This window comes from Triticum dicoccoides, chromosome 1A (genome assembly GCF_002162155.2).
Source record: "Triticum dicoccoides isolate Atlit2015 ecotype Zavitan chromosome 1A, WEW_v2.0, whole genome shotgun sequence".
Lineage (NCBI taxonomy): Eukaryota > Viridiplantae > Streptophyta > Magnoliopsida > Poales > Poaceae > Triticum > Triticum dicoccoides.
The window spans coordinates 528,240,403-528,248,406 of NC_041380.1; the positions used below are offsets into that span (position 1 = coordinate 528,240,403).

At 45.2% G+C, this 8,004-nt stretch overlaps 1 long non-coding RNA gene across 1 annotated transcript; it reads right to left on the reverse strand.

Annotated features, from left to right (window-relative positions):
- Window positions 1-2,357: 2,357 nt before the first annotated feature.
- LOC119285928 lies at window positions 2,358-5,670 on the reverse strand. The gene is made up of 2 exons (XR_005140024.1): window positions 5,268-5,670; window positions 2,358-2,862 (listed from the first exon to the last, which is right to left on the reverse strand). It is a non-coding gene; the product is annotated as an uncharacterized LOC119285928 (long non-coding RNA).
- Window positions 5,671-8,004: the final 2,334 nt, after the last annotated feature.

An 8,004-nucleotide genomic window follows, 5' to 3' on the forward strand; every position in this document is an offset into this window, starting at 1 on the left:
AATGTCAGATTTCATTATATTCGAGATGTTATTGCTAAAGGCGATTTGAAGGTATGCAAGTGTGATGCCCCGAGACCGATGTGCCAGGTGTCCTCCAGTTATTCGTTGTTGTTGCCTTGTCATTCGCTTGCGTGTTGCATCTTGTCATGTCATCATGTGGATTGCATCATCATGTTTTAAAACTTGCATCCGTCCGGATTCTCCCAGTTCCTTCCATTGTCCGTTCTGAGCCCAGACACACTTGCACGCGCCCGCGGCATGCCCGAAATATTATTTTATAAGTGGCCGAAAAATGTTATCGGAATGGGATGAAAGTTGGCATGTGGTGTTGTTATGTTGTAGATAGACCGCCTGTCAAGTTTCATCGCATTCGGAGTCTGTTTGATAGCCCAACCGTTAACTATAGTGGCAGAATAGCCGGTCTAACGTCGGACGTTTTTGGTCTCCGGAAACAGTCGTCGGGTCTCTCTCTCTTCTCTTCTCTTAGCTCGAGCCCTTCTGCACAGCCCACAAGTTTCAACCGACCTCTCGCGCGCGTCCGAGAGTTGTCCCGAACCCGACCCAGACTGTCGTCACCGTTGTGTCCGGAACATCCCCATACATCTATAAAACATCACCGTTTTCTCATTTGGATTCCCTACCTATTTTATTCTCATCCGTCAGTTTTCAATCCGATGATCCAAATCCCTCTCCTTTAATCCTTTTGCTATATATATATCAGGCAAAACCCTAAAAACTAGGTCGCTTGTCCCCCTCAGCTGCCGCCGCCACACTCAAATCCCACCTCGGGATCCTCCCAGATCCCCTTTCTCCTTGTTTTCCTCCTCCACCCAATCCCGAAGGCGCAGCCACCTCTCTCCAAGATCCTCTCGGCCTCTACCTACCAGTCCATCCAGCCATCGACCGAACCAGCAGGCCCCATGCCCCCTCCGCGCTCGTGCAGGCGCTCCTCGAGCCGCCCTCGTCCATCGCCCCGCCTCAAGTCCGCTGATGCCAAGCGCCGCCCTGACCTTCTTGCGGCCACTTCTCCTCCCCCTGCTCCTCCACGCGGTGCCAACCGGCAACAAGACGAACGAGAACCCCACTGGGGCTCCTTCTCTACGCCCTCTCCTGGAGCCACCCGCTGCTGCTGCTCTTCTTCGAGGCGCAAGTCCCGCCGCGGCTGCTGCTCTGCTCCTGCCTCCGTGGAGCTCCCACGCAGATCCTCGTCGTCGTTCCACGTCGGATCCGGCCGGGGGCCGCTGGATCTCGCCGCCTCCGCCATGAACCCGTCCATCCCCGACCTCCTGTGCGCGTCGCCGTGGCCTCTGCATCATCTGCATCGAGCAGGTGGTCGCCTGCTCGAGCCTGTGCCTCGCTCGCCCGTGTTGACCTCGTCCCAGCGCGCGTGGACCGGTCAACTCCGTCCCCTGGGCCGGCCCTTCTCCTCCTCTTCTCCCAGCCAGGCCTTGGCCCGGTGTGAGAAACTCCTCCAGTCTGATCCTGTTCGGCCCGATAGCTTAGATTCGGTCCATATATGTTTTTTTTTTGCTGTGCGCTGCGATTTTCCTAATTGTTCAAAAAACTACAGCTTTACAGAATGACCCCTAAGCTCCATGCATATTGTAACTCTCAAACCGTGCATCACATGTAAATAACTTATATATGAAAAATGCTTAAAATTGTGTCTAGTTTCATAATATGCAACTTTCATGCATGTTTAAAATGTTTAAAATGATGTTTGTTTAAATTTGCCCCTATGCCATGCTAAAATGACTTAACTCATAACCAAATAACCGTAACTCAGAATTTAATAAACTTTATATGTAAATGGGGTAGAAAAATGCCTAGTTTAACATGGTGGCATCACTTTGCATGTTTAACAACTCTAAAATTGTGTTTAGGGCAGAACGGTACTAAACCTAATAAATGCATATGGGGATTTTCCGGAAGTGTTGTTTGTTGTTTCCGGCCTCATTTAAACTTGACTAGATAGGTAGTTTTCATTTGCTTCACCTTTTGCCATGCTAACAACATTTAATCTTGTTGGGTACCTAAACGAGAGAGAACTAAATAAGTCATGTGGTGTTTTCTTCAATATGCAACGGAGTTGCATATTGTGCTCCACTTAATTTGTAGTATTGTTTGTGCACTTTGCCATGCCATGCATATTTAAACCGGACATGCATCATACTTGATTGTGCATTATGACATGCTTATGTGATGGTTGTTTACTATGTTGTTTGCTTCTTTCCGGTGTTGCTTTTTCGGGTTGGTTCCTGTAAAAACCGTAAAATGAATAAATAAATAGTAATAAAATTAGATAACGATAATTTCAATGGCGTTGCCAAAACATTAATTAAAATAATAGAAATAACTACACTTAATTATTATTTTTATTACAGCTAATAGCATTTAGTCATGCACAACAATTCTTCTCCAAACCTCCCTATATTTTATAGACCCTTGCCTCATTTCCTTCACATAAAGTAAATGCCAACTAATGGCCAGCCAAGCAAATTACACTTGTCCCTAGTACAGCCCACAAGAGACACAAGTGGAGGCATGCATGAAAGACTAACCACGCATGCATGCCAGATGTAATGCCTCTCCAAACCGACATAGCTATTCACCCCACTATAAATAGGAGCCATCCCTTTCACTGTGGCCACACACAATCATCCGCTGGAGAAACCCCTCTGCCTTTTCACCTTCTGCCACACTGCTATCCTCCCCTGCTGTGAAGCTCTTTGGGTTGCATGCGCCACCAGGTACTAATCAAGTACCTTGTTGTGTTAGCCCTTCTTGCTTGATTTCTTATCTATCTCCACCTCGGTTTGAATCAGTCCATAAGCATCTATTCACCTTGATCTATTTACCTTGCTGTAAAAAGAGAAACAATAGTTAGTGAAAAAAAACATAAACTAGATGGAGGAAAACAAAGACATTGCAGTTTTGTGATTCATGTGTAGCTGTAAAAGAAAATCTATGTGTGTGTTCATCTCTACCTTGTATTAGATCTGACATGCTAAGAATTAAATCTTAGAAATTAACCCATTATTAAGATTGCATGTGTAGCTTTGGGGCCAGACAATCTGTGTATGCTACTTGACCACTGTCATTTTCAGTAAACATTGGTTGGTTAATGTTCTGTTAAGAAATAAATCTCAAGATGGTATGTCTCACTTGCACATACCCTGTACCGGAAAATAACCCATTTAACTTTTGCACAAATGAAATCTTGCTAGAATATCTCACTCATTTTTTTCTGGTTTCCCTTAGTATAACTAGCAAAAGTGCCCGTGCGTTGCAACGGGAGAAACAAATTATCACACTTAGCGCCCCATCCTTGTTACCACTTATTTTCTTTATCCTCATTGTCGATCACGCTGTCCACTACACGGCGAACGTTCCACCTAAGCTTGGAGCTAATGAAGAATCGTCTACATACACAGACCAGCGAACAGTCGCGTTTGAGATCCCGGCCACATCCGCGCAATCTAATGATTGCGCCTTGTGTTTGTGCTATCCATATTTTACATCGTAGCAGTTCAGTACCAGTCCGTAAAGGACACAAAAAATCTTCAAATTTAACTTTAGTTTAAAACAACCAACACCTTTTTTTGTGGGGTAAAACGATCAACACCAAAGAACAGGGGAGGTTGCGAGTTTGATTCATGTCACGGTCAACTATTTTTGTCTCATCTCCTAAATGGGCTGGTGGGTCTGATTTATTGGGCCGGATCGCACATACAGGTTGGGAGGGCACTTTTTTTCATTGGTGGAATGTAACACAGACGAACGGGGCAGAGGCCCGGCGGCCCAGAACAGACGATCTGTAGAATAGCCTAGCTGAGTATGGATAAACGCTATGGACATACCAAATGGGAGGCCAAATAATATTATACCTCCATTTATATAAAAAAATAGCATATATGCCCGTATGTTACAACAGTAAAAAAAGTGATATAAATTTAGTGAGGATTATATGCACAAACATAACATTCAATGTGTTATAAAGTTGGCGCAAATTTAGTAAGTATCATAAGTGGGTCTGCTGCAACCGAAGAAAAAATAATGTGAATTTAGTGAGGATTGCATGTAGGAAAAAAATGCCACGTTATTTTTATTCATAAAATATGGATGAGGCCAGTACGCCTGTCATTGGTTCAAATTAAATTCCATGCCAACCAAATATGGCGCCCACAAATCCCGCACGTCCTATCCATTTGGTAGGGATCCTCCCTCAATCCTCCTATAATTACCGTATATTTCCTTATTGTGTATCAAGCATGTCATGAATCTCAGTGGCCAGCCGGTTAATTACCACATAATGACCCTATATTTCCTTTCTCTCCCTTCCCTTTCGCCTTCCTTCTTTATTTCTCATGCAATATCCACGCCTTATTCTTTTCTTTATTTCCGAAGCAGCTCGATGCCTGACAACCTAAGAACGTATATAAACTACAAAAAACTAATGTAAAATAGCAAGGTGGGACTATTTAATAATATGTAAACAATTATGAAAAAGTCTCCAACCTGCTCCTTGTCCGTCCCGTGGGCCGCAACACCCGTCTCGGCCCAGCATACCGTGCCCATCAAGCACCCAACTCCCTCAGCCCGAGTATGCTTGTTTCCTATTCTTTATGTTAATGAGCCAGACGCCCAAACAGGCACATCCATGAGCCTAGCTAGACTGGTTTGCTATGTTGGCATCTTCACGGCAAACCATGGTTCAAATCCCAGTTTTCTTATCCCGACTTTGTTTTTCTATTTAGATTCAAACTAAAAGCGTAAAATCACAGAAAAAGGCGTATTGTGACGGTGAATCCATGGAGTCAATCCGTGCTTTATTATTAGGGATAGATTTGAGTCTATCAATGTTGCTGTTCACTTGGTTGTTTGTGGGGTTCAGAGAGGAGTGTGCGCGCACACACAGTAGGAATACTTAGATTTAATTTGTGGCAGCACCTAACCATCACAAGCAATTAACTTGCCACCCATAGATTTGTAGTAAGCCTTTAACAGTGGGGATTCACTGGTTAATTCCTAGTTTTGAGCTTAATAAAAAGAATCATAGTAGTGCAGGGATAGCATAGTAGAGCCAAAAATAATGATAAACAATATGGAGCAAATCTGCAGACCACGTCCACACCACAAGAGTAAAGCTTGATTAATTCCTTGGTCTTGAGATTAACAAGAAGCATGGCAGTAAGGGGAGTCACGGAACAAACACTTGTAGTAGAAGCAAGAACACTGCACAGAGAGGAATTTGGACTGGCACTTACACTAGTAGCAGTAGACAAAGGCGAGCCGGGCGCTGGTAGCGGCCATGTTGCCGGAGCCGCGCCGGTGAAGCCGCTCGCACCTGACGTCCGTAGTTGCACGCCTCATGCGTGCAGCTCTGCTGGAGGAAGATGTAGGCATGGAGACATCGTTGCCGCTGCAGGCGGTGGCAAGCCCACCGGACCTGGATCAGGCGGCGCTAGGATTGAGTGCTGGCGACGTTTTTGGTGGCGGCGGATCAAATAAATAGGGGGATATGGTAGAGGGAGACGAGGAGAATCTGTAGGTATCTGCCGTGTCGCCGGAGATGCCCGGACGGGGCAGATCGAGGCGACGGTGGCCGTGCTCTGTTCTTGGGGGAGAGAGAGAGGTGAATGGGCTGGTTCTGTTCATGGGACAACAAGAAGTTAAGTAGTCTCTCTGGATAGACACGGGCCTTAACCAGCGAAGTACTAGTAGTACAGTACTGGGCTACTGTTCTTTTTACTTATCATTTCTTTTACCACTCTCTGGACTGAATGACATACGTGCATGCTACTCTGTTTTGGATGGCTTAATGCATTTTATCTCTCAATGGAACACTAGGACGTATCACCACTTAGTTAATTACATGTGGCTTGCTCAACATGGCCGTGTTGCTGGATGTTAGATTTTTAATTAGAAAAATAAATAATAATATAAACATGTTCCTGAAATAATTATCAGGAGTCGATCTCGGACCCTAGGAGCCACGTCTGGTGGTTCCGAGTTGATCGAAGCGCTACCCGGCAAGTCGTCATCTCCTTGACCATGTCTTGATAATTGTTTTCTGGGCTATGGGTCATTTCTAAAATTTTGCATAAGAATTAAAAATAAATATTTTTCATAAATGAAATGAGATTTGGATCAGGTGGATCCACTAATTTGGCAATTGGACCAGATCAGGTGAAGTATCTATATTAAGTAGTTGTGACCCGGGCAGGACTACATTATAAATAAATATTTGGTGGGTAGGGGAGCTTATGTTGGTGAAGGCAACCCGGGTAGGGTTGGCTTGGATGGCGGGCTCCTCTACATAGGGTATCACATTAGGACACAACCAACTGGCGCTTATTTCAAAAGCGGCGCAAATCGTACTGATCATAGACCTGGAATGGGACGGGCTGAACTGACTACCCATGCCAAGTAGTTGCCTCTGCATGGGTGAGAAGGTGGCTGTAGCCGGGTAGGTACAGTCACCCTAGGGCGGGACCGCCGGTCAGGGGTCTCGACCCGCGGGCCTTTAGTAAGGCAAGGTGGAAAAGCAGAGGTAGTGTACGGGTTGGTTAAAGGTTCTGGTTCCTTGGTCTAGTCGTGCGCACGGGTAGCGCATGGACGACTTGTACCAAGTGATGCTATGGGCAAAGCAGTACACCTCTGATCAGAGTAAATGTGATATCACTCCCAGCTTCCGGGATTGGAAGTGCGTCGTGTGGGTTTTCCTCTAACACAGGATATAAGATCCCACGTCGCTCTGTTGCCAGTAGATTTTATGAATAAAATTTGGTTTTCAACAAAATGGGTTAAGGGAAAATATTTTTACCTACATAGTATTTTGAGATAATGGCTAGGTGGTGGTAGCCGTGGCCGATGAAGTTTTTCCTCTTTAAAAACTCATACATCCACTTTTCCCGGCGACTTGCGGAGTACGTATTTTATACGTCTCAGCTGCATTTATGTTGTTTTTCAGAGCAAGAGAGTTATGAGAACTCCGAGGCGATAGAGAATGGTACTTATGATGAGTCTAGTCATTTTAACGACTTCGGTTATACTGAAGTGGAGTATAATTATGAGAAAGTCGACAATCAAGGCTATGAAGAGTAGATGCCCTCCATGGTTGGTCGAAAAGGCTCGTACTAGAGGCGGGTGACGATCTATCGTCATGGCCGCTTAGGCTTAGTCGACACTTGAGGTGTCTATGTAATAAAAGCTTGCCTACTCATGGCAGCCGCTCCGTCTTGTACATGATACTGTTCTCCTTAACTGATCCTGGCGTAACTCTGAAGTGACGGCTTCCGTTACGCCTGGCTCTGTTGGACGTAACGGGGCGTCACAGTTCCGATAACGTCGCGTTTGTGAGGATCCGTTCATCTACGTCCGTTTGTCTTCTTCATGGACTCGTTCTTCTTCCTTGCGGGATCTCAGGCAAGATGACCATACCCTCGAAATCACTTCTATCTTTGCTTGCTAGATGCTCGCTCTTTTGCTATGCCTATGTTGCGATACCTACCACTTGCTTATCATGCCTCCTATATTGTTGAACGAAGCCTCTAACCCACCTTGTCCTAGCAAACCGTTGTTTGGCTATGTTACCGCTTTGCTCAGCCCCTCTTATAGCGTTGTTAGTTGCAGGTGAAGATTGAAGTTTGTTCCTTGTTGGAACATGGAGATGTTGTTCCTTGTTGGAACATGTTGACTTGTTAGGATATCACAATATATCTTATTTAATTAATGCATCTATATACTTGGTAAAGGGTGGAAGGCTTGGCCTTATGCCTGGTGTTTTGTTCCACTCTTGCCGCCCTAATTTTCCGTCATATCGGTGTTATGTTCCCGGATTTTGCGTTCCTTACGCGGTTGGGTAATAATGGGAACCCCTTAACAGTTCGCCTTGAATAAAACTCCTCCAGCAATGCCCAACCTTGATTTTACCATTTGTCACCTAGCCTTTTCTTTCTCTTGGGTTCTGCAGACTCAAGGGTCATCTTTATTTTAACCCCC